The sequence below is a fragment of the Mauremys reevesii genome, linkage group 12 (genome assembly GCF_016161935.1).
Source record: "Mauremys reevesii isolate NIE-2019 linkage group 12, ASM1616193v1, whole genome shotgun sequence".
Taxonomy (NCBI): Eukaryota; Metazoa; Chordata; order Testudines; family Geoemydidae; genus Mauremys; species Mauremys reevesii.
The window spans coordinates 32,811,812-32,838,137 of NC_052634.1; the positions used below are offsets into that span (position 1 = coordinate 32,811,812).

The 26,326-nt window shown below is 53.3% G+C and overlaps 3 non-coding genes and 1 pseudogene across 3 annotated transcripts; 2 read left to right on the forward strand and 2 right to left on the reverse strand.

The window, feature by feature from the left end:
• Positions 1–26,326, forward strand: part of LOC120375680 — a 1,085,709-nt pseudogene that overhangs the window by 1,013,083 nt on the left and 46,300 nt on the right.
• On the forward strand, positions 107–179 carry TRNAK-UUU. The gene has a single exon. It is a non-coding gene; the product is annotated as a tRNA-Lys (tRNA).
• On the reverse strand, positions 5,855–5,926 carry TRNAG-UCC. Its single transcript has one exon. It is a non-coding gene; the product is annotated as a tRNA-Gly (tRNA).
• TRNAI-GAU lies at positions 25,225–25,297 on the reverse strand. The gene has a single exon. It is a non-coding gene; the product is annotated as a tRNA-Ile (tRNA).

Genomic DNA, 26,326 nt, shown 5'->3' on the forward strand with positions numbered 1-26,326 from the left:
TAGGACTGCTAAGAGAGCGAGAGTAGCAGGTTTTCTGTATTGTTTCCTGCTCTCATTTTCTTGATTAGTTTCTCTTCTGCATGGAATTTTCCTCTTTGACATGTGAGCCTGACTAGCTCAGTTGGCAGAGCATCAGACTTTTAATCTGAGGGTCCAGGGTTCAAGTCCCTGGTCAGGTAAAAAGCAATCTTCCCCTGTTTAATATTACCCCCAAAACTGACAAAGGCATCTCTCCAGGGTGTTATTTGACCTCACTTTTTTCCCCCAGGAATTCACCTTTCACTAGGAAGGGCCATGTGCTGCCTGGGACTGAAGGGAAAACTTCCTCACATGCCCACTGGCCTCTCAGGCTGGATTAAGAAAGGCCTCTGGGAGCTGCAGCAAACTGCTGCAGGACAACTTGGTGAGCAAATGCAGGGCTGCCCGCACAGGGTCATCCACACCAGAGCTCAGCAGAGGTCTGGGGGTTCCCTATTGGTCCCATGGTGTAAGGGCCAGCACTCGGGACTGTGAATCCTGCAATCTGAGCTGAAGTCTCGGTGGGATCTGAGAACAATTCCTATGCCACAAACCCTGCTAGGTCTTCCAAGGCTCTGTCTTGCTTTCTCAAAGGCCATGAAAGCCTGTCTTTTGCCCGCTAGCTGTTGTGACTTGAGCACAAGAGGGGATGTTTGATCCAGAAGCCTGGCCATGCCTGGAGTCCTGTAGGTAGGGATGCGAGCTCCATTTCCTCTGAGTCCTGAAGCTGGGCTGCAGCCTGGCCTAGGAGGCAGCCCTATTGGTTGACCTACTGGCCCAAAGTCACTTGGGCGGTGTTGGTCTTTCCCCAGGGATGCTGAAGGGCCTAAGGGAGGGAGGCTCAATACTCCTCCCTATCAGTCAGGGCGGAAGAGAAGGGCTGCAAGAGTGGGCAGGTTGATGGCTGGGCCTTCTAGCGTTCGGTTGGGGTTGAGGTGGGGAACGTGAACTGGGAGAAACGGTTGCTGGCCTGTGAGGAATGGCTCAGCCGGTGGCGTAAGTGGACCTTGTCATTACCTACAAAGTTGTCATGCTCAAGACCCATCTGTGGGGAATTTCCTCAGCCAGGTATTTCCCTCTGCTCCACGAGTGCTGCTGAGACCGAACACGATGGCCTTCCACTTCTTGCGGGGCAATAGGACGTCCCTACCTTGTTAGGTGAAATGTGGCTTTTCTGCCGTATGAGAAGGGGGGTTGGGCCTGGTGGGCTTTGAAGCCTTGTACGGCTCTACTGTTTTGTGTTTCAATTTTCAGTGGTGGCTGAGCTGGAGGGCAGGTCAGGCCTGAGGGGAATGGCAGGGTAACCATAAAGAACGCAACTGACTCTGCCGATATGGCCGTAGTTTCTTTTTACCCCACTGGGTGCAGCACCGGGTATGGGATGGCGAATGGTGGGGGAAGGGGGAGGCCCCCTCCTAGTGTTCTTCTACCCACACCTTACACCCTACATGATTTTCAGTGGGTGGCTAGGCGGAAGGTGCTTGAAGGATGGCTTCATCCGCAACAGTGGCCACCCTCACAGCAGCGGCGGCCACAGTGGCGAGCCCCACCCCCCTTTGACTCAGTCTGAACAGAGGTCAATGTACCACTGGGTGAGACAGGCCAATTTTAAGGAGCTTCCTCTGAAGGTGAGCAACTGTCCCCAGAACTTACTGACAGGAGCTTTAAAGTATTTGCAAATGTGCACGGCCGGCATGTGCAGAGCAAAGGCTGCCCGGGAGCACTGTGTCAGGCTCTGGCACTGCTTGAGACAATGGACCATCTTCAGCCACCAGGCGACCCAGGATCTAACGCAGGAATGGGATGAGGAAGCAAGTCAAGCTGAGCAAGGCAGGCAAAAATTCATCTCGCCTTCGTGGGCGCTCACAATGATACCCTTTTTGTGTGCCAGAGCTGACAGAAACCTCCCAGACAGAGAAGCAGCAGGCCCAAAAGCCCTCTACACCATCATTCCACACAAAGATGGACTACAAGCCGTCAGGAACAGTATCCCCGATAATGTCACGGCAAACCTGGTGGCTGAACTTTGTGACTTTGTCCTCACCCATAACTATTTCAGATTTGGGGACAATGTATACCTTCAAGTCAGCAGCACTGCTATGGGTACCCTCATGGCACCACAGTATGCCAACATTTTTATGGCTGACTTAGAACAACACTTCCTCAGCTCTCATCCCCTAATGCCCCTACTCTACTTGCGCTACACTGATGACATCTTCATCATCTGGACCCATAGAAAAGAAAACCCTTGAGGAATTCCACCATGATTTCAACAATTTCCATCCCACCATCAACCTCAGCCTGGACCAGTCCACACAAGAAATCCACTTCCAAGACACTACAGTGCTAATAAGCGATGGTCACATAAACACCATCCTATACCATAAACCTACTGACCATTATACTTACCTACATGCCTCTAGCTTTCACCAGAGCACACCACACAATCCATTGTCTACAGCCAAGCTCTAAGATACAACTGCATTTGCTCCAACACCTCAGACAGAGACAAACACCTACAAGATCTCTATCAGCTGTTCTTACAACTACAATACCCACCTGCTGAAGTGAAAAAACAGATTGTCAGAGCCAGAAGAGTACCCAGAAATCACCTACTACAGGACAGGCCCAACAAAGAAAGTAACAGAACCCCACTAGCCGTCATCTTCAGCCCCCAACTGAAACCTCTCCAGTGCATCATCAAGGATCTACAACCTATCCCTCACTCTCACAGATCTTGGGAGACAGACCAGTCCTTGCTTACAGACAGCCCCCCAACCTGAAGCAAATACTTACCACACAACAAAAAACACTAACCCAGGAACCTATCCTTGCAACAAAGCCCGTTGCCAACTCTGTCCACATATCTATTCAGGGGACACCATCATAGGACCTAATCACATCAGCCACACTATCAGAGGCTCGTTCACCTGCACATCTACCAATGTGATATATGCTATTATGTGCCAGTAATGCCCCTCTGCCATGTACATTGGCCAAACCAGACAGTCTCTACGTAAAAGAATAAATGGACATAAATCACATGTCAAGAATTATAACGTTAAAAAACCAGTTGGAGAACACTTCAGTTTCTCTGGTCACTCATTTACAGACCTAAAAGTTGCAATATTACAACAAATAATCTTCAAACCTGACTCCCACGAGAGACTGCTGAAGTGGAATTAATTTGCAAAGTGGACACCATTAAATTAGGCTTGAATAAAGACTGGGAGTGGATGGGTCATTACACAAAGTCAAACTATTTCCCCATGTTTATTTGTCCCCCTACTGTTACTCACACCTTCCTGTCAACTGTTGCAAATGGGCCATCCCAATAATCACTACAAAAGGTTATTTTCTCCTGCTGATAATAGCTCACCTTAACTGCTCACTCTTGTTATAGTGTGTATGGCAACACCCATTTTTTCATGTTCTCTGTGTATATATCTTCCTGCTGCATTTTCCACTGCATGCATCTGATGAAGTGGGTTTTAGCCCACAAAAGCTTATGCTCAAATAAATTTGTAAGTCTCTAAGGTGCCACAAGTACTCCTCTATCTTTTTGCAGATAAATGAATGGAGGTTAAGTCCATGAATGGCTATTAGCCAGGATGGGTAAGGAATGGTGTCCCTAGTTTCTGTTTGTCAGAGGGTGGAGATGGATGGCAGGAGAGAGATCATTTGGTCATTATCTGTTAGGTTCAGTCCCTCTGGGGCACCTGGCATTGGCCACTGTTGGCAGATAGGATGCAGGGTTGGACGGACCTTTGGTCTGACCCAGTATGGCCATTCTTATGTTCTTATGAAGGGAGGGGCAGATGCCTATGACAGAGTTTCTGTAGTGTAGTGGTACTCATGTTTGTCTAACACGCAAAAGGTCCCTGGTTCAAAACCAGGCAGAAACATGCTGGCTTGTTTTTCCCAGCTCCTACTGGCCTGTCCCTGCTGTTGTAGGAGCAGCAGTGATTTCTATGCTCAAAAGGTCTCTTATACTTCCCCTGCTCCCACTTTTGTCTCCTGTCCCTCTCTGAATGCCTGTGAAGTGGCTTTCCCCCTCCCGCTCCCTCCTGGAATGCTGGTGGGATGAATGGGCTGGTTGAAGAGCAGAAGAGCTCCCAGGTAGACAAGGTGTCTGGGACGCTAATTAGGCAGCACTCACACACCCAGAGCATGGACACTGCCCAAGGTGGGGTGTGACCAACCAAATGCAGCCAAGTCATCTCTAGTTGCAGGCCATGAGGTGGAGGCCCTTAAAAGGGGAAGGGGCCCTGTGCTCAGGAGAGCACTCACAAGCTTGTACCTCCAGTGAATACCCTTCGCCCGGACCGTCTGGCCAGTGGTTCTCTGCGTTGTATTTCATTGTGCCTCAGGAAGATTTACCTTCATCACACCATCCATAGCTGCGCTGTGGGACACTTACCTTGCAGAATCCTGACATCTCCAGTGCCGTGCGCGTCCTGGGAGTGTGAGTATGCGAGTGTGAGTGTGACACCCCCCACTTCTTCTTTTGAGCTTAGCTGTCAGTATAATAAATGTGCTGCTTTCTGCCAAACTCTGGTGGGTCATTAGTCCTCCCTACGCTTACTAGCTGGCCCAATTTTGGGTAACACCTGCGATAAACTCAACCCCTGCAGGGCAGAGGGTGGTGAAATGAGCTGAGAAAAAGCCTTGGCATCAGCAGTGGAAAGCTAGAGGACCTGGGCTGGTCACCTTTTGAAGCCTTGTGGCTTGGTCTCCTCTGCCCTTTGAGATTGGCCTATGGCGGCCGGCTCTTCCTGCTGCCTCCTCTGTGTGACTTGCCAAAGGACGGAGTGAGGCAGGAATGGGGCAAAAGAGGAAAGTCGAGCTGAGGAAGGCAGGGCAGAAGCTAAGTGCCTCAGTGCGGCTAAGTGGGGTTAGTAGAGCACCACCAGTCGTTCTGCAAAGCCTGGGGAGGTGTGGTTGGCTACTGGGAGGTAGAATCCTGTGCCTGCCTCTTGGCTTCCCAGGGATGGCTACTTGCAGCCCAGGAGAAGAAAGACAGTTCTGGGTGAAAGGAAGACAAGTAAAGCTCTGTGAGGAAATTTGGGTGCGTGGTGCATGCTCTGCATTGGGGGAGGGGTTTGGGGTGCAGGAGGGGTGGCGCTTACCCCGGGCAGTGCAGCTCCCAAAGTGACCGGTACACACAACCCTCTGGCAGCAGCTCCTAGGTGGGCCGTGCCAGGGGGTCTCTGTGCACTGCTGCCTGCAGGCACCGCCCCCAGAGCTCCCATTGGCTGCAGTTCCTGGCCAATGGCCGCTGCAGAGTTGGTACTCAGGGCAGGGGCAATGAATGGAGACACTCCCCCCGCCCCGGGGATGCTGGGACATGCCGTCCATTTCTGGGAGCGGCATGGAGGGACGGAGGCAGAGTGGGCAGGGAGCCACCTTAGTGCTGTTGGCACATCTCTGCACACCCATGGTGGGAGGGGAGCAGAGGGCCTCCATGTGCTGCCTGGGGTAGGGGCAGTGCACAGAGCTGCCTCCCCTCCCGGGTCTATTACAGGAGTGGGTGGGTGGGGTCTTTTGGCCTGCAAAGTGCAGCAGGTCGGACTAGATGATCACACTGGTCCCTTCTGACCTTAAAGGCTCTGAGTCTAAAAGGGAGAGGGAAGTACACAAAGTTTTTTAAAAAAATAAACCAAACATTGTAATACCAGGATAACTCCAACAGCTCATTGTATAGTCCCGCCCCTTTCTTCCTCCATTGTGTGTTGAGTGACCTGCAGCACATGGATTCTCTCATTCCATTGATAAACTGATACAATGTGACTGAAATTAAACCAATTCCCAGGAGAGAAAACATCATATATATCTCTGCATTGGCTGGGAATCGAACCCAGGTCAACTGCTTGGAAGGCAGCTATGCTCACCACTATACCACCAATGCATCTGGCAAAAATGTCACTTATGCTTGCCTAATGAGGCTAGAGTAGCATTGAGGAGATTTTCTGCCTGTTAAAATGTACTGGATTCTCATCACTAAAAAAAAAACACCTCCATCTTCACTTGGGTTTGAACCATCAGCCTTTCAATTAGCCACCAAAGTTGTTAATCACAGGGTATGTCTACACTACGGGATTATTCCAATTTTACAGAAACCAGTTTTGGAAACAGATTGTATAAAGTCAGTGCACGGCCCCACTAAGCACATTAATTCGGTGGTGTGCATCCATGTACTGAGGCTAGCGTCAATTTCTGGAGCGTTGCACTGTGGGTAGCTATCCCATAGCTATCCCATAGTTTCTGCAGTCTCTCCCGCCCATTGGAATTCTGGACTGAGATTCCAACGCCTGATGGGGCAAAAACAGTGTCGTGGGTGATGCTGGGTAAATGTCGTCAGTCAATCCTCCCTCTGTGAAAGCAATGGCAGACAATCATTTTGCGCCCTTTTCCCTGGATTGCCCAGGCAGATGCCATAGCACGGCAACCATGGAGCCCGTTCAGCCTTTATTCACTATCACCATATGTCTACTGGATGGTGCTGACAGACGCCGTACTGCAGCGCTACACAGCAGCATCCCCTTGCCTTTTGCAAGTTGGGAATGGTTGGGTCATTACACTAATTGAATCTATTTCCCTATGCTAAGTTCTCCTCACACCTTCTATGGGCCATCTTAATTATCACTTCAAAAAGTTTTTTTTTCCTCCTGCTAATGATAGCTCATCTCAATTGATTAGACTTTTCCTGTTGTTATGCATACTTCCACCTTTTCATGTTCTCTGTATGTATAAATATCTCCTGTCTGTATGTTCCATTCTATGCATCCGAAGAAGTGAGCTGTAGCTCACGAAAGCTTATGCTAAAATAAATTTGTTAGTCTTTAAGGTGCCACAAGTACTCCTGTTCTTTTAGCAAAGATGGTTACCAGCCATACTGTCCCGTCTGCTGCTTTGCAACTTGACAATGACAATTGCCAGTTATACTATACCGTTTGCTGCTGTCATGGGTGCTCCTGGATGGCCTCGGTGAGGTCGGCCGGGTGCGCATGGACAAAAATGGGAATGACTCCCCAGGTCATTCCCATCCTTAAGTTTTGTCTAAATGGAGAGTCAGTCCTGTCTGGACTATCGGGCAAGCCTACTAAAGAACCAGAGAGGCAAATGGCCGCTCCAGGTCAGAGCCCCAGACACCCCACAGAAATGATGAGCTGCATGCCATTCTAGGGAGTGCCCCTGCAACAACCCCACCCATTGCTTCCCTCCTCCCCCACCCCTCCTGGGCTACCGTGGCAGTTATCCCCCTATTTGTGTGATGAAGTAATAAAGAATGCAGGAATTTGAAACGACACTGACTTTATTGCCTCTGCAAGTAGAGCTCAAAGGCGGGAGGGGAGGGCAGCCTCCAGCTGCTATGATATTGCAGGCAGGACTGAATCTCCATTAGACAAAGCTTAAAGAAGAGAATGACCTGGGAGTCATTCCCATTTTTGCCCAGGCGCCCCGGGCGACCACACCGAGGCCAGCCAGGAGCACTCACGGGATGACGATGACTGATACCAGTCCTACTGTACCGTCTGCTGTCTGGAAGGGAAGGGAAGGGAAGGGGATGCTGCTGTGTAGCGCTGCAGCACCGCGTCTGACAGCAGCATCCAGTAGACATACGGTGACATTGAAAAAAGGCAAGAAATGATTTTTTCCCCTTTGCTTTCACAGGAGGAGGGAGGGGGGGAACAACATATACCCTGAACCACCCGCAACAATGTTTTTTACCCTTCAGGCTTTGGGAACTCAGCCAAGAATTGAAATGGTTTTCGAAGAGTGCGGGAACTGTGGGATAGCTACAGACATCAGTCGCACCTCCCTCCGTGAGCGTCCATTTCATTCTTTGGCTTTCTGGTACGCTTGTCTCAGCTCCTTAAGTTTCAGCACTGTATTGAGTCCCTGTTGTGGCCTCTGTCTATCATGGCCTTGGAGATTTTTTCAAATGCTTTGGCATTTTGTCTTTTGGAACCGATTTCTGATAGAACAGATTCATCTCCCCATACAGAGATCAGTTTCAGTATCTCCCATATGGTCCATGCTGGAGCTCTTTTTTGATTCTGGGACTTCATGGTCACCTGTGCTGATCAGCGCTCCACGCTGGGCAAACAGGAAATTAAATTCAAAAGTTCGCAGGGCTTTTCCTGTCAACGTGGCCAGTGCATCCGAGTTCAGATTGCTGTCCAGAGCGATCACAATGGTGCACTGTGGGATAGCGCCCGGAGGCCAATACCATCGAATTGCGGCCACACTAACCCTAATCCGACATGGCAATACCGATTTCAGCGCTACTCCCTTCGTCGGGGAGGAGTACAGATACCGGTATTAAGAGCCCTTTATATCGATATAAAGGGCTTCGTTGTGTGGATGGGTGCAAGGTTAATGCAATTTAACACTGCTAAATTCGATATAAACTCGTCGTGTTGACAATGAGGCTAATCATCTAGTGGAACAAGCTCCGCAAGGGACGTGGTTAATTCCCCATCACTGCCCTGTGTAAATGAAGACCGCAGCTCTTGCTGCAAGACACCTGGTGTGTGGGTGTCCCTGTTCCCCCTTCAGAACCTCTGGTACATGGTGCTTCCCTCCTCCCAGTTCAAGATCCCCGTCATGCGGGTGCTCCCATCCAGGATCTCTGGTGGGTGTCTCTGTCCCCCACCCCATGAACTAGCCCCCGTGTGTGGTTTCCCCTGCCTGCCCCTATCCGGGATCTGTGGGTGTCTCTGTTCCCCTTTTCAAGATCCGTGTTGCTTGGGTGCATCTCTCCCCCCAAGTCAGAATCCCCAGCGTGTGGGTGCTCCCATCCCCCCTTCCAGGCTCTGTGGGGGGTGTCTGTCTAAAAAGAGATTGTGTCTCACTGTCTTGCCCAGGCTGCGCTGCAGGGGCTATTCACAGGCACAATCCCACTACTGATCGGCACGGGAGTTTTGACCTCCTCTGGGCTGGTTCACCCCTCCTTAAGCAACCTGGGGGCCACAAGCTTCCCCAGGATCACCATATTGATGCTGAACTTAGTGCGGACACCCGATCAGCATAGCCCCCTGCAGCCCAGAACTCCTGAGCTCAAGCGATCCACCGGCCTCAGCCTCCCCAGGAGCTGGGATCACAGGCACCAGCCATGGGGCCCAGCTGGTTACAGGGTCTCCCGCTTCCAGTGTCAGGCCCAGCCTGGGAGCTCTGCACTCTGAGCGGGTGGAAGTGGAGCCTGGAGCTGAGCTGATGCGCTGAGGGTTATTTGCACTGCGCACTTCACACAAAGGTGAAAACACGGGGCACAGATCTTTGAGCACAACCCTCATCCTGAGGAATCGGGGGGGGGGCTGCATAAAGAGAGACCGGCTCTCCCTGGCGGGGCTGCAGCAGCTCTTCACAGGGGCAGTCCCACTGCCAATTAGTACCAGAGTTTTGAAAGCCTCCTTTCCTGGGCTGACCTGGCTCCCCTCTCCCTAGGGGGAACTGGTGGCCCCAAACTTCCCAGAAACCATCATAGCGAGGCCAACCTGAGCACAGACACCTGCTCAGCACCCCGGGGTGCAGACCTGAACTCCGGCAATCAGCTACGCTCAGCTGCCCACCCAACAAGCGTTACACGCAGGAGCCTTCGTGCCCCGCGTGTTCAGCTCCCTCCCAGCGCCAGCTTCAAACTCTGCTGCTCAGTTCTAAGCTTTGGCCACACGGGGGCAGCCTGGAGCTCAGCCAATGCCTCCCGTTGCTGGTTGAGTTTCCCGCTCCTCGTGGCAGGTTCACACCCCACAGGCAGATCTCTGAATCGGAGCCGAACCGTTCCCCAAATCCAGCGCTTTAGCAGCAGCTTTGCTAGGAAAGCGCTGACGTCCCCAAGTAAAGTAAGAGCCAGAGCGCTGTGTCCAGGATCTTCTATTGGGCCCCTCACCGTGGTGTCTGTCAGGCGCAAGGAGAAACCAGGGAAATGTTTTCATGGTGTTTAAGGGCAGAAGGGGCCATTAGCTCAGCTAGTCTGACCCCCGAATAACACAGAATTACACCATGACACGTATTGATCCCACAGACCTTAGACAGATCAAAGCGTCTCAGCCTCAGGAAGGAGGCTAAACTGGGTACCAGAGGCAGCGAACAAGGAGCCCCCAAGGCAATGGCAGGGAGCTGACGAGGTGAAATATGCCCCGATGAGCCCAGCAGGCGACCCACCCCCATGCTGCAGAGGTGGGAGTCCCTGTTCCTCCTGCCCTTAACAATCCCTGGTGGTAAGTGGGTCCCCCCAGTTCCCCAGATAAGAATCCTCCATGTGGTTTCCCTGGCTTCACCTCCAGATAAGAACATTGTGTGGAGGGAGTGGGAGGAAGGTTGTCTGGCAGATCTGTAAAGGGGGACTGTGTCTCCCTGTCTGGCCCAGGCTCCTTGGAGGAAGTGATCTCAGTGTGTCTGGCTGTCTCCATTCCTCGCAACCATAAGAATCCCTGGTGTGTGGGTGCACCCTAGACCATTACGGATCTCTGGTGGGTGGGTGTCTCTCTCCCGCTAGTCAGGATCTCTGGGGCGTGGCTGTATAAAAAGAGACTTTGACTCACCCAGGCTGGGCTGCCATCATGGAACAGACCAGGTCCTTCTGTGGAGGGTTTGCGTCCCTCCAAGGACGTGATCTCAGTGTGTGTGGGTGTCCCTGTCCCTTCAACCCTTAACAATCCCTGGTGTGTGGGTGCGCTGGGCCCCATTACAATCCCCTCTGTCTTACCCCCCATGAGGGATCCGGTGGCTGTGGGTGTTCTCCACGCTACTGGGGGTGTCTGGTGCCCCTGTCCCTCCTGGTTAATAGTGGAGTGTGTGGGTTTCCCCCCGCCCGTTAAGGATCCGTGTTGTGCGGATGCCCCTGTTCTTCTCATTAAGAATGGTGCATATGGGTGTGTCCCCCACCCCATGAACTAGCTCCCGTGTGTGGTTCCCCTGCCCCCCATCCAGGCTCTGTGGGTGTCGCTGTTCCCCTTTTCAAGATCCATGTTGCAGGGGGGCGTCCCTCCCCCCAAGTCAGAATCCCCAGCATGTGGGTGCTCCCATCCCCCCCCCAAGGCTCTATGGGGGGGTGTCTGTATAGAAAGAGACCATGTCTCACCCAGTCTATGCTGCAGAGGCTATTCGCAGGCACCACCCCACTACTGATCAGCACAGGAGTTTTGACCTGCTCCGTTTCTGACCTGGGCTGGTTCACCCCTCCTTAGGCAACCTGGGGACCCCAAGCTCCCCTGGGATCACCATATTGATGCTGAACTTAGTGTGGACACCTGATCGGCACAGCCCCCTGCAGCCCAGAACTCCTGAGCTCAAGCGATCCGCCAGCCTCAGCCTCCCCAGGAGCTGGGATCACAGGCACCAGCCACAGAGCCCGGCTTGTTTTGTGACCTGGCAGCTCGAGCTTTAAACTCTGCTTGTGAGCTCTGTGCCTTGGCCAGACAGGGACAGCCTGGAACTGGGAAATGCTCCTGCTCCCCCCGCCCCCGTCTCATGTCGGAGTGCAGGCTCCTCTGTCCTCCCATGTAAGATCCCGGATGTTTCGGTGCCCCCCCATCCCCCGTCCAGGTGTCCGGGTACCTCTGCCCCCCATACAGAATCCTGGATGTGTGGGTGTCCGTCCCTCTGCAGAGGATCCTGGAGTGTGCCCCCCCTACAACATCCTTGGTGTGTGGGTGCCACTCCCCCCCCAGTAGATCTCTGGTGGGTGGGTCCCCAGGGTGTCAGTGCTCTCATCCCCTGATACAGGCTGGGGGGGGGTATAACTGGCTCTCCCTGTCCTGCCCAGGTGGTGCTACAGCAGCTGTTCACAGGGGCAGCAACCCCACTGTCACCCTGCAGCTTTAACCTGCTCCAGGGGTGACCTGCTTCACCCTCCTGTGGGAGCCTGGGGACCCCGAAATGCCCAGAATCACCTGATTGATGCCGAGCTTAGCACAGACACCGGCTCAGCATGGCAGGGAGCTGCCCTGAGCCCTGACAATCAGCTTCCCTCCGCCTCCTGCTGCACAGCGAGGGTCACACGCGAGAGGCTTCGTGCCCAGTTTGTTCAGGAGCGTCCCAGGCTCCAGCTGTAAACTCTGCTGGTCAGTTCTGATCTTTGGCCACACGGGGGCGGCACTAACGGTCCCATCTAAACGCTGTTTGCGTTCGACCCTTCGGATCGCAGATTGTAACCCGCGGGCTGATCTCTGAGCGCAGCCAAATCCCCCCCCAAACTAAACATTGAAGCAGCAGCTCCCATTGGAAAGATCAGGATTTTTGCCTTTAAAAACAAGGGAAATGTCTCCAGCGAGAGACTGAAGAAGCTCAACTGATTTCATTGACTGGAGGTTAAAAGGCGATTTAATCACTGGTTTAAATACGTTTTACAAATTCCCAGAGGGGGGAATATGTGATTTAAAGGGTTCTTTAATTCACCAGACAAACACTGAACAAGACCCCCTTGGCCTGTAGTCGATGTCAGAAAATCCACCTGGAAATGACTGTTTTTTAACCGTGAGGCTAATTATCTATGGGAACAAGCTCCGCAAGGGAGGTGGTAAATTCCTCATCACTTGCAGTTTGTAAATCAAGACTGCAGCTCTTGCTGCAAGATCCCGGGTGTGTGGGTGTCCCTGTTCCGCGTTTCGGGATCCCTGGTACATGGTGCCTCCCTCCCACCAGTTCAGGATACCCACAATGGGTGCTCCCATCCCCCCACCCAGGCTCTGCGGGGGTGTCTGTATAAAAAGAGACGGTGTCTCACTGTCTTGCCCAGGCTATGCTGCAGGGGCTATTCACAGGCGCGATCCCACTACTGATCGGCACGGGAGTTTTGACCTGCTCCTTTTCCGACCTGGGCCGGTTCACCCCTCCTTAGGCAACCTGGGGACCCCAAGCTTCCCCGGGATCACCATATTGATGCCAAACTTAGTGCGGACACCCGATTGGCACAACCCCCCGTGGCTGGGAGCTCTGGGATCCATCCACAGTAGCTGGGAGCTGTGGGGTCCATCCGTGGTGGCATGGGCCTGTGGGAGCCCCTTCCGACGCTGGTGGCTGATAGCTGTGAGGCCCCCCACCGGCCAACAGCTCCAGTCTTGCTGCCCCAGGGCTGAGGTGGAAAATGTCACTGAGATCTCTGAAAGTCACAGATTCTGTGACCCCCTTTATATAATCTGAGCCTTAATAGTTGTTGACTGTCTCTCTCAATCTAGTGGTCTGCTCTAGCGCAGATGGGACAGGGAAGACAGAAGCTCACCCCCCAGCACAGGTTTGGGCAGCAATGGCTCTTGGGCTATTTGCTGAGCATGCAGAGGACTTGTCCAGGCCGGTGGAGCAGCTCAGCCAGATGAGGAGCTGGAAGAAGGAGACCTGAGCAGCCTGGAGATCCCACTTTTTCTCCACAGCCACTGCCTGTCAGCAGGATTCCTCCTTCTCCTCAGTGAGACCAAATCTAAGCACCTAGATAGCTGGTCTGTCCACTGCACCCCAATCCCTCATGCCTGAGCCTCCCTGCCAAAGTCCTGCACCTGGCTGCAGAGAATTGTCTCACATCTCGCTGGGAACTCGACTTCTTGTGCCCAGAGAGTCTCGGCCCCACTCAGTAGAGGACCTGAGAAACACAGTGTCTGCCTTTTCCAAATAAGTGCTTGGAAAAGTTTTGATCATGTGGCCTAATGGATAAGGCATCTGACTTTCAAATCAGGCGATTGAGCGTTCGAGTCCCTTCATGGTTGTGCGTGTGCAATTTTACCTTTGTGCTGAAAGTCCTGCTCCCTTCAGGGCTGGAGCCTCTTCTTGGCTGCTCAGGCCAATGCTCTGGCTTCAGCTAGAGCCCCGGGAAGGAGTTGGGGGGTGGGCGTCACAAAGGCTGGAGCATGAGCCCCAGGTGCTTCCAGTCTCACCTTTGCCCTTCCTGACTTGCCAAAGAAAATGGGTGGCTGCCCGGGCTAGCGTGTGGAGCAGTTTCCCTCTTCCAAGTGTGCGCCTGTCCCTGTGCTGGAGGGTACTTGCTACATAGCCCCTATGGGAGCCTGGGTGTTTCTTTGCTTCTCACCAGCTGGGGAAAAGCCTCTTGGGGTAAAATCTCCTGCCCCACTGCCAAAGTGAGCACCTTGAGTGGGAACGGTCAGAGGCCCCACCAGGGGGGCTGGCCCTGCTTTCCTACCGTCTTCTGATGTTGGCCACAAAGCTGTGGGTGGTTTTCAGTGGGGGTTCGGCATGCCAGGGAGCAGGGAGCAGCCTGGCTGAGTGTCTCTGTGGCTGTCTGCTGGCCACGCATAGGCATGGTTCTCCTCTCCTCTTGCCCTGCCCTTGGTTGCTCTCTGGCTTTTAAGCCTTCCCTTGGAGCTGTCAGCACCAGCCACCTCTGTCCTAGGTGCCCAGAGGAGGAGAGGTGCTGGGCTTCAGCCTGGGACTCTGCCTCCCTCCTGCCTTTCCCTGACTATGAAACCTGGCCCTGACACTACTTTCTTCAACCGCCATGTGGGCAAGAGGAAAAGTGTGGTAGAAAGCACAAGGGCCAAACTTGTGGGCATCAGAAATCCCAAACACCCAGTCAAACCATAGCCACTTCTAGACCCCATTCCAACCAAAGACCTGGCTCCAGTGGGTATGAGTCACTCAGCACAAGGTAAACAACTCATTCTTAGACAGCTGGAGACAGGAAAGCACTTGGATCTCCAGGGATTTACCATAAGGTCCTACTGAGATTTGAACTCAGATTCCAGCATGCCAACCCTTACACCATGGGACCAGCTTGTGCTAGTTTCTCTGAACATTGGTGACCCTATCATAGAATACCAGGCTTGGAAGGGACCTCAGGAGGTATCTAGTCCAACCCCCTGCTCAAAGCAGGGCCAATCCACAGACAGATTTTTATCCTAGATCCCTAAATGGCCCTCTCAAGGACTGAGCTCACAAACCTGGGTTTAGCCGTCCAATACTCAAACCACTGCGCTCTCCCTCCCTCACAGGCCCAGGTTGTGTAAGGGACTGTTGGCCCTTTACTAAAACTGAGTGGGTTTTTTTGGTTGGCTAGTTCCCAGTCCCAATAGAAGGGGGAAGGGTCAATGGGAAATCAGGCCCCTGAGACTGACAGGCCCCTGGGGCAATGGTCACCAACTGGTAGGGAACAAGTGAGAATTTGTTAATGAGTAAAATTCCTGGTGAAAATTGGCAAAGCTGTGGAGAGTTTGAAAAGTTCCAGTGAATTTACACATGAAGATACAAACAGAGAGACAAATAGAGAGAAAGAGAACATCACAGACTGCACAGGCCCACACAGACATAAACAAAAACCAAACCCACACAGCACACAGAGCCATATACACACAAGGGAAAGCCACACAAAACATAGAACAAATCCACACCAAAAATACAGCAAAGCCCACAACAAGAAAGCACAAAACCACATACCAAAAGAATACTTAGCAAAAACCAATCTGCATGCAAAAGTCACACACATACACACACACACAAAACTATGCAAGGCATCCACAAAAATCACACAGGACCCACATGCACATCAACATGACAGACAACAAAAAACCCCAACATACAGAAAGCCAGGCAGGGTTTGAGTCTCACAGCGAAGAGGGTGAGCACACAGGTGGTTTGGGGAGCAAAGACTGAGGGGGAGTCGGGGGCAGTGCTCTGGGCTCTGCCTGACCCCTCCTGACACAGGCGGCTGGTGGAGAGCAGAGCCTGGTAGATCTGTGGAGTCTGCCCTGCTCTCTGTAAAGCAAGGGGACCTCGGTGTCTTCTGAGCTGCAATTGTATTTTCTGCAGGGCAAAATGATTAGCAGAAGCCATTTGCTTAAAGGAAACTAGTGCTATAAATGAGGTTTGAACTCACAACCTCAGTATGACTCCACTCAGCACTGCCCTGTAAGTACTGGGCACTAACCCATTGCACCACTGAGTCCTGCTTTCAGAAGCTTGTCTCCCTGTTTCATGGATGGATTAGCGGAGTGGGTGGGTTGCATTAGCTAAAACAAATCCATATTAAAGGCTGCAGGATGGCAGCAGCAGAGTGGGAGCCTCATTCCATGTGATAGAGCTGGTTCCCCCTTCCGTTGCTGAGGGGAAGGTTGGTGCTTTGAGCCCACCTGGTGCTGGAATGTCCCATGGGTGAGATTAACGGGACTCTTGGGAAGGGAGGGGAAGGGAGGGGAAGTCTTTTCTATCCCTGCCTAGCTCCATTGGTCTCCTGTGGCCCTTTCGGCTCTCTGCTCCCCTGTTGGGGAGATGCAGAGACAAGCCCCCATCTGGGTGAGTCACCGAGAGGCTGTGTCCCATGGCGTGTGTGGGGGAGAAGGGTAGGGGTGGGATGGGGCTCAAGGGGAGAAGGTTGTGTGTGACAGTGTGGGGGGGAGGGGGAGGGTGTGTTCCTTAGGATAGAAATAATGGAAAACACAGGGGCAGTGACAGTGAAGCCCCGTGTCTGAGTGTTATGACCCTGTGTGGTGCTGCCGTTCACCTTCCCCTCCTATGGGCTCAGCTTTCATTGAATCCAGCATTTTTTCACCTGTCCTCACCACAGAGGTGTCCCACCTGCCTCAGCTACCGAGTGTCCCTCTTAGAGACCCCGAGGACTGGAACTGATTTCAGCTGCTGGACAGCTCTGCTAGGTCTTTATTCATTTGCACAGGAAAATGCTGAGTGTTTAAATTCATTTCAAACACCCTGCCCCCATTCAGCGAACTCCTGAACATACTGGAGATGGGTCTGGAAATCGATTTTCATTCAAAAAAGTTTTTAAAGGGAATCACTTGGATTGGAGCTAGGAACCCATTACCCTGTAGGGAAACATTCACCCACTGAGCTATACTCTCAACAGAGAGTGTCATGTATAGCCCAGAGCAGGGACATTTTTTAACCTGGGGGTTAGTAAACTTTCTCTTCTATACAAACACCACAGCTTACAAACTCCCCACCCCCACTCTGTGTCACCAGAGCACAATAACAACTCTCCTTGGGGCACACACAGCTCCCCAGCTCCCTGCCCATCAGTCTCTCCAGCATTGCTCCAATCCCTTAAGGCAGGGTCTCAACCACAATTTACCTTAGGGCCAGTGCCAGTCCTCCAGTCCTCCCAGTGGCCAATAATGTCACTCATACCGCCCAGAACCCGCCCCCCAAAACTCTGCCCCTCAGCTGCCTAAGGCTCTGGGAGGGAGTTTGGGTGGGGGAGGGGTTCTGGGGTGCAGGCTCAGGATGGAGTTTGGGTGCTGGGTGCAGGCTCTGGGCTGGGGCCGGGGGTAGCGGGAACAGGAAGAGGGGTGGGGTTGCAGGCTCTGGGCGGGAGACTGGGGGCAGGCAGGAGGGGGCGTGTGGGAAGGGAGGGTGGAGGGTCTGGGAGGGAGTTTGGGGGCTGGGGGCATGGAGGGAGAGGGTGCAGGCTGTGGGAGAGAGTTGGGGGGCTGGGGAGGTGTGGGAAGGGGGTGAAGGCTCTGGAAAGGAGTTGGGAGTGGGAAGAGGTATGTGGGGAGGGGGTGAGGGTGCAGGCTCTGGGAAGGGGTCAGGGATGCAGCGCTTACCTGGGGCTCTAAAGCGGGGCGGGCTGGGGGGCCTCCGTGTGCTGCTGCCCCCAGACACCGCCCCCGAAGCGTCCCATTGCCTGCAGAGGTGCTCGGGGTGGGGGCAGCGCGCAGAAGCACAGTCCCACCCTGCCCTGCCATGCGGAGGGGCCGGCAGCCACTGGAGCGAGCAGACAGATGCTGCTCAGCTCTGCTGCACTGATGGGGCCCCTGGGGGGGAGCGCCTGGGGGCAGCCGGTGGGGCCAAGGGAGTGACCCGGTCCCAAAACTGCTGGAGCCCCACGGGCGAGACCTGGGAACCAGGACTGCCAGCCAGACAAACCCCTTTAAGAGGAGGCGTCCCTCTCCCGGTCAAAAACTGATCTTCCTCCTTCAGTTCAGCGACAGCCTGAATTGTTCCTTATCCTGCCAGAGCCAGAGGACTGAAACAGCAACATCAAACCCCTGTGTAGCTCGCAGGGATGGACATAAACACTCCCTGGTATCTGAGGAGATGTTCAGCTTTGCCCTTGGTCAACTACAAGGCTAAAGGGAAAGGAGGTGGTGCCAGGTATAAAGAGTGAAACACGACACATCATAGTTATGCCCATGGTGGCTGCAAAATCTTTTGATGTACTTCCTCTTATCAGCAGTGTATTGTTTTCTCTGGAGTCTAGACCTTGGCCAAGAAATTTGTATCTTGATAAAATAATCGACTGCCCCTGGTGAAGGCAGTGGACTTGACACCCACTGGGGTGTCCCTACACAGGTACAAGTACTAACAACAGTGGCTGCCTTTTAGCCATAGATTTTAATCAGGGCAATACATTGAAACAAACCCCTGTTAAATCATTTCTCAGCCCGAGTCCTTCACCCACATTCCCTAGAGCATTGGGCCACCATGTGGACATTTCATTTCCGACCTGTTTCACACATAGACAAAATTTCCTTTGCACAGATCCATGAACAGCAACATCTTCCTGTGTCTCTTGTCTGAGCCAGGGCATTCGATTCCAGTGACCCCTTCTCTCCTGCAATGGCGATGGTCAGACAGAGGGGACGTGGCACCTGCATCCCTGCTAGGGAGATGTTGGCTCAGCTCTTTCTTTCTGCTGCTGTTGTTAGTCCATGAAACATCAAGGGTGGAATGCAAGGCTGAGTTCACGCACCAGCCCTCAGTGCCCCAGAGAAATCCTGCCCCCTGCTATTGGAACAATGTGCTGGAGATTTGAATGGGAAAGGGACTGTCTGAATTGTCAGAGTGGGGAATGAACAACAATCTACAGCAATGTCATTCAAACAAACACACTCTAATCATGCTCCAGCCGGAAGGGAAATGGGCAGGAATTCTCGCTGTTCAGCCAAGGACACTTACACTGATGAGCAGCCATGAGTGTGGTGGGGAAGCTGGTCAGAGCAAACAATTTAAACTTACAATTCTGTGAGAACAGAATCATGATGTAGTGAAACAGCTGTAAATTGAGTAGCTGTGGCCGAGTGGTTAAGGCGATGGATTAGAAATCCATTGGGGTCTCCCTGTGCAGGTTTGAATCCTGCCAACTACGCAAGCACTGTGCTATTATTGTTGTAGTCTTAGTACCTGAGCATCCCACGTGCGAACTGGAGCCAGATCTAGTTTTACTCTGTCTACACTTAAAACGCTGCTGTGGCACTGCTATAGCACTTTGGAGTAAACAGTGACTGGAGGGGTTTTCCCATCCTTGTAACAGCTACATGGACAAAACAATTTGTCCTTTCTTTTAGCACTATCTAACAAGGGCTTAGGTCACCTTAACTCTATGGGTTCGGGAGGGGGGGTCACACCCTGAGAGACGTCGCTCTGCCAGTGAAGTGCCCAGTGTACACCAGCCCTTAGATCCCTCTTGGTATTTCAATGCAGGCACTGACCTGTGAGAGGAAAACATCAGCTCACAAACACAGGGACTGAATTCCCCACATTTAATCTCACTGCACTTTCCAGAAAGTCACGAAATTCAATTCATTCTTGCTAGGAGGGAGAAAAAATAAGTGACACTGAGTTTTTGGCTTGGTTAAATAAAATTAAGTGTTTAATTAATATAGTAACAATCTGTCCTGATTCCTCTAACTAACACCACAGCGTGAAATAGGAACAGAGACAAATCTTGTCAGTGATGACTAATTTTGCAAATGATCTTCCCATTATTAATTTCCACGCTGCCCCCATTGGAGGTCTGGGCATCTCCAGTGTCATTGCTCTGCATTCACCTTCCCTAGAATTGTTCTCGGACATTCGCCTTCCTCTGCAGTGTGGGGCTCGGGTCACTTGCTGAAGGATTCCCTGAACCTTGAGGTCTTTAAGCCACGATTTGAGGACTTCAGTAACTCAGACATAGGTTAGGGGTTTGTTACAGGAGTGGGTGGGTGGGTGAGATTCTGTGGCCTGCGTTGTGCAGGTCAGACTAGATGATCATAATGGTCCCTTCTGACCTTAAGTCTATGAATCTATGAATCTATTCCCAAATTTGGAAAACTGTGCAGTTCAGAATGTGAATAGTGACCCCGTCTCCTTCCTGCACCTGCTCTACATTGCTCCACAGCAGCTTCTCCCCCTGCAGAGTCACCCCAGCACTGCAGTGCAGCCGCCCAGGGTTCAGCAGGGGCCCCTGGCAAGAACCGTGGGTGCAGCTAACAGCCCATTGTGCCTGGCAGTGAGGCTGCTGTAAAAAAGCAACACCCCTCCCCCGAGAAGTACAGAGACTGATTTCCCCAACTTTAACATCATGACCCCCTGTAGAAAGCCACACGTGTCAGTTGTATTTTCACAGGGAGATGCAAAAATCAAGTGACACCAATTTTTAAGTTGAGTAAATAAAGTTGAGGAGATAGTTATTAAACTCACAAAAATGTACTAAAGATCCCTCAGCATAACACCTGAAGGCGAAATATGAACAGAGACAGACCTTGTCAGCAAAGGCTCATTTCCCAAACGATCCTCAAAATGTTACTAATTCCCACCCCTCCTCCACAGGAGCTCTGTGCAGTGTAACTGTTCTGCAGGCAGCTTCCCATTCAATGCTGTTGGGGGACATTCCCAGACCTGGAAATGTACCAACGACAGAATTTGAAGAGCAAACCTGGCTCCCCGCACCAGGCGGGATTTGAGTGTTTTGTCCCTGTCACTTAGTCTTTGTCAATAGTACAGATGCCCTGGTGGACTCTAGGCTCTGCTTAAGGGATCCTGGCACAGGGGCTGGTGGGGAAGAAAGGATTGTAGATTCTGACCTGTGGTCTGGAGAGGAGGTAATAATTGAAGGGGGCATTTCTGACTCCTCCCTTCCCTCAGTGTCCCCAGGGCTGGAATTCTACATTCCACAGGGCCAAATAAGGGGGTGAAGCCACTTGGTTAATGAAAACCAGTGCTCCAGGTGAGGCTTGAACTCACAACCTCAGCATAGCTCCTCTCAGCACTGCCCTATAAGTATTGTGTGCTAACCAATTGTGTCACTGGAGCACCTGTTAATTGTTATTTTCGCAGTCCCCTAGGCTGATAAAGCCAAGGCGTGACCCCCAAAACATTCTCAGTGGAGCTGAGAGCAGGTAGCGACAAGTGTTGTACTCGGTGGGGTGGATTCTTCTTAAGGGTTCCAGGTACCATTTGACCCTTTTGTTCTTCCCTGTGTAATAACAGAGCTGATTAAGACTATGGCCTGGTCTACACTGGGGCGGGGGGGGGGCGGTTCGAGCTAAGGTATGCAAGTTCAGCGACACGAATAGCGTAGCGGAACTCGAAGTACCTTAGTTCGAAATGCCACCCACCCTCACGGCGCGGGATCGAAGTCCGCGGCTCCCCGTCGACTCCGCCACCGCCGTTCGCGGTGGTGGAGTTCTGGAGTCGACGGGAGTGCGTTCGCAGTTCGATATATCGCGTCTAGATGACACACGATATATCGAACTCCGAGAAGTCGATCGCTACCCGCCGACCCGGGCAGGTAGTATGGACGTACCCTCAATGTAGAGTCTTGCTGCAGACCAACGGATCTGAAATCACTGATAACCAGCTCTAAGCATTAGTCCTGCTTTGGGACAGTGTCTCTCATGCAAGAAACTGCCCAGTCTGCGCTAGCAGTGAGGCTCCCTCACTAACAGCTGAAATCAGGGAGAGCTGTGTGAAGTGCAGGGCCCCAGGGGTGCCTGAACAGGGGGAACAACACCCCAGGACTTTTAAAAATGGGAGGGCTCTGCCTTGCCACTTTGTAATGACCATAAGGGCGAGTGAGGGTGGGGAGAGGACGGAGATCAGTGAGCGGGAGGAGGGGTCTGGGGGAAGGAGGCAGCGTAGGAGCGGGTCCTTGGGGAGAAGGGGTGGGGTAGGGGGGTGGAGTTGAGTAGCAGGGATGGGGCTACTGTTTGGGCTCTGGTGGCCGCTACTTTTAGGGAGCCTGTTCCGCTCCTGGTGGGACCACAAGACGTTCCAGAGCAGAGAGGGTGGCCAGCAGAGCGGTGACAGGGGGGAACAGCAAGTGGCCGGCAATGTGGCCAGACAGCGGAGGGAGAAAGGGGCTTTCCCCCCAGGAGGTGAGAGGTGAACTCTGGGTTTCATTGACCCAGGACAGCAGCTGTGGGTGAGGTGCAGTGAAGGGAGGGGCACATCCAAAGAGCTTCTGGTGTCTGGATTTAGGAGCCCGAGGCAAAAGGCCACTGCCCAGCATGCTGTGGGGTGGGTGTTTTGCTCATAGTGTTGTGTTATGAATCCTGATTGTGGTGTTTTCCCAAGTTAATACAAGGTGATTTTCCTCCTTTTTATTAAAGTTTCTTTTCTACACTCAGTGGTTGTGAGTGGGGAAAGTATCGCCTCTTAGAGGCACCCAGTGGCCAGGGTTAGTTTCCCCAGGTTACTGGGCGGGGGCTTAAGCAGATTGTGTGTTGTATTGTTGAAGAGGAGCCCCAAGCACCCAAACAGGGAATTGTAACTTCAGCCTTCAGAGTAAGAGCCAGAGGTGCTGCCAGCTGAGCTAGCCAGGCCACCTAAACGTATTAACCCCTTTCACCGCAAGAGCAAACACCGGGTACTTCTGTGCTTCTCAGCAGCTGCGAAAAGCCTCTTGGGGGAAATGTCTCCTGCCCCACCGCCAAAAGGAGCCCCTGGAGTGGGAACGGTCAGAGGCCCCACCTGCTTTGCAACCACCTTGTGATGCTGGCCGCAGAACGAATGCTCGTGTGTGGGTGGCCTTCAATGGGGGTTCGGCATGGCAGGGAGCAGGCTGGCCGGGTGTCTTTGTGGCTGTCTTCTGGCCACGCATAGGCATGGTTCTCCCCTCCTCTTGCCCTGCCCTTGGTTGCTCTGTGGCTTTTAAGCCTTCCCTTGGAGCTGTCAGCACCAGCCGCCTCTGCTCCAGGTGCCCAGAGGAGGAGAGGTGCTGGGCTCCAGCCTGGGACTCTGCCTCCTTCCTGCCTAGCCCTGACTATGAAGCCTGGCCCTGGCCCTCCTTCCTTCAAGTGCCATGTGGGCAAGAGGAAGAGTGTGGCAGCTGCAGGGACCAAAGTTGTGGACATCAGGTGAAGTAGCGAGAAACAACCATATGGTCAACCCGCAGGAATCTCTAGCCAGACTGTTAAGTTCTAGGACCCCCAACCTATAGCCGCCAGCCCATTGAACCAGCCAGACCAAAGACCTATCTCCAGTGGGCATCAGTTACCCAGCAGTAGGGAAAAAACTCACTCTAGTTCACCCTGAGAGAGGGTAGCCAAACAAATTGAGCTCCAGGGCTTTGCAGCAAAGTTGCATATTTCCAGGAGGTATCACTGAGATTTGAACTCTGATTCCAGGATTCAAAGTCCTGAGTGCTGCCCATTACACCATGGGACCTGCTGCTAGTTTATTTTCTAGACCCCTGTCACTCTTGGCTCGTTTGCACCCTGCACTTATTGCTTCCCGCCAGCAGCTTCCTCTCATGGGACTCTCCTCCTCCAGCGACTGTGGTCCTGCACTATCAGATCCGTGGGTCCTGCCCTGAGTCCCTGCATCCCCCTGCTTTGTCTCCATTCCTTGCAGGCTGCAAAAATGTCAGGGGAGGCCACCCCTCCCTTCACTTGGTGCTCCCGCTCATATCGGCCAACTGCAGCCTCATCTGCTGGAACTCAGGCAGCTGTCGCTTGACCTGGTCATACAGTCACACGCTGACTGGCTCCCCTGCCTGGATGCTCTTGTGGAAATCCCACAGGTGACACTGCAGGACTTCGCTCTGTTGGTTTCTTTAATGTTGTGGTGTTTCCCCGGCCACCGGAACAAAGCCCCCAACTCCTCTCTCACTGACTCCCATCAATCCCCCTGGTTGCCATAGAACCCTCTGATGCTTTCCTGTTCTGCCAACACTGACAGGCCTCGCCCCCCTGCTCCTTTATCTTGCAAGCTCTGGATGTTCAGCTTCCAATATCCTCTGCCCTGGGTCAGGGAATTGCCCACATTGAGCACACGGTGAGAGCTGTGTGATCCGAACTGTCCATTGGCTCCACCCTGCACTGGGCTGTCGACGTGCTCTCCTTCACGGAAATCCGGTCAATGCGACTCCTGGCCTGTCCCCTCAGAAAGGTGTATCCCCTCTGCGGCTGGTGTGAGCTCGGGTCAGAGGAATAGGAGGCTACCACCCACCCTCCACTGGTTCCACTACGGAGAAACACGTCCTCTAAGCCGACCTCACTACAGACCTGCGCCAGGTAGTGCTCATCATAGAAGAGTTTCCTCTGACGGTTGGTAAAACAGGACCAGCAGTCCTCAGGCCGGAGCAACAATTGAAATCCCCCCCGACACCAAACACCGTGCGGTCCAGAGGAAGGGAGCCAGTTACTTCCATAGAACTTTCCTTTCACGCCTTAACTGGGGACCATACGCACTAATAGAGCCATAACCAGTGCCATGGAGCACAAAGCCCACCAGTAATGCCCCCCCTGGTTGGAGCTCCAGCCCCTTCTGTACTCGCACCATGAATGTGAAGAACAAGACTCCAACCCCATCATTCTTCACTGGCCTGGAGGACCAGAGAGATGGGCCCTTCCACCAATCACCATCAAGCTACCCTAGAGTTGTTAATGTGCATTTTATGAACACCCACCCTGTCTAAGTCCAGCTACTCAAAGGCAATGAACATCAAGTGCTGCCTCCTGGGCCCCCAAATCCGTTCCACCTTCCACATGGCCATTTTCACAGATGACTCTTCCCTGGCACTGCCCTCGCTCAGCTGCACAGAGGAGTTTTCATCCCCTATTCCTGCCTGTCACTGCCCAGCAGCCCTCTGGCACCATTCCTGAGGGTCCCCCTGCCTCACTCTCTTCCTGCCATGTTGGGAAAGACAGCTCCCATCTCTCCTTGTTAAAGGTCAGATGGGCCAACTAGGGGCAGAAGCCCCTTCTGTGTTTTCCTACTGCAGAGCAAAGATCAGAGACTCACCTTCAGTGCCACCCAGAGGGGGGGCAAGTGGGGCAATTTGCCCCAGGCCCTGCAGGGGCCCCATGAGGGCCAGCCTCCGTCACTCATTTCCTGCCATATTGGGTCCACCAATAACTCATGTAGGAGAGACAGTTCCCATCCCTCATTGTTAAAGGTCAGGCAGCCAACTAGGAGCAGAAGCCCACAGTATCTTTTCCTACTGCAGAGCCCAAGCTCAGGAACTCACCCTTGGTGCAGGCACCACTGGGCTCCCAGAAAACAATCCACCCCTGCATAAATAGGGATGAAAGGGCCTGCCAAAGCCTGGGATTGAACTAGGGACCTTTAAATCATCAGTCTAACGCTCTAGCAACTGAGCTACTTTGGCAGCTGTGTGGCAGTTTTTTGGCCTGTTGCTTCTCTGCCCAGGAGGTTTTTGCAGCAGTTGCACACAAAAAGGACGTCATTGTGAGCAGCCCATGAAGACAAGACTCGCTTTTGCCTGCCTTGCTCAGCTTGACTTGCTGCCTCACCCCGTTCCTGCCCTAGTGCCCGGGTTGACCTGGTAGTGGAAGGGGACTGGGGGCCAGTGGCGCGGGGAGGAGGTTGAGCTGGACCCTGAGCTAGACTAGACCCTGGCGGTGAGAGTCTGGCCACCACTTGCCGCCCCACCCCGTTGTCCTGGCTTCCCCCACTGGGTGTCATTTCGGGAGGGAAGTGGGGCTTCTGCCTCCCCTCCCCGATTTTCACACCGCAGAGGAGTGTGAACAGGAAAACGAACGGCTGCTCCACACCCCCACCGGAGGAACCCGGCGCCCTTAGCTGTGGGGAGTAAGAAGTGGCTGTTGGCTGACAGGGTCTGTCCCCGAGGAGCTGGAACAGCAGCTGCCGCCTCCCCCTTGGCTCCAGGCTGTGGGAAATGCTCATTGCCTGGCTGCATGGGCGGCTGCTGCTCCGTGCTCTGGAGAGCGTCTGTATTGCTCTGTCAACCCCCCGTCTTCACTGAGCCAGTCTGGTAAGGTCCCAAGTGCCCCCTCCGGCCTGGCAGCTGAGAGTCTGTGCAGACATCAGCCCCCCTGCCAGCCCCACAGGCAGCAGCAGCGCCAGCCCCCCAGCACCACAGGGGCACTCAGTGCACTTCCTGAGGGGAAATGGCTCCTTGGCGTCCAGCTGCTAGAGTGAGAGCCAGGAGAGAGCAGTGTCTGGCTCACCGTGGGGGAGAGAAGAGACCTGGTGAGTGCGGATCTCCCTCAGCCTCCCCCGCAATGCTGGTCACTTCTATTGTCACTGTGAGAGTCGGTGCTTCCCTTCAGGGCCGGCCCTAGAGGGATCTGTGACAAAGCCCCCTCTTTCCACCCTAGGCCCGGCCCCCACTCCACCCCTTCCCCCAAGCCCCCACCCTGTCCCATCTCTTCCC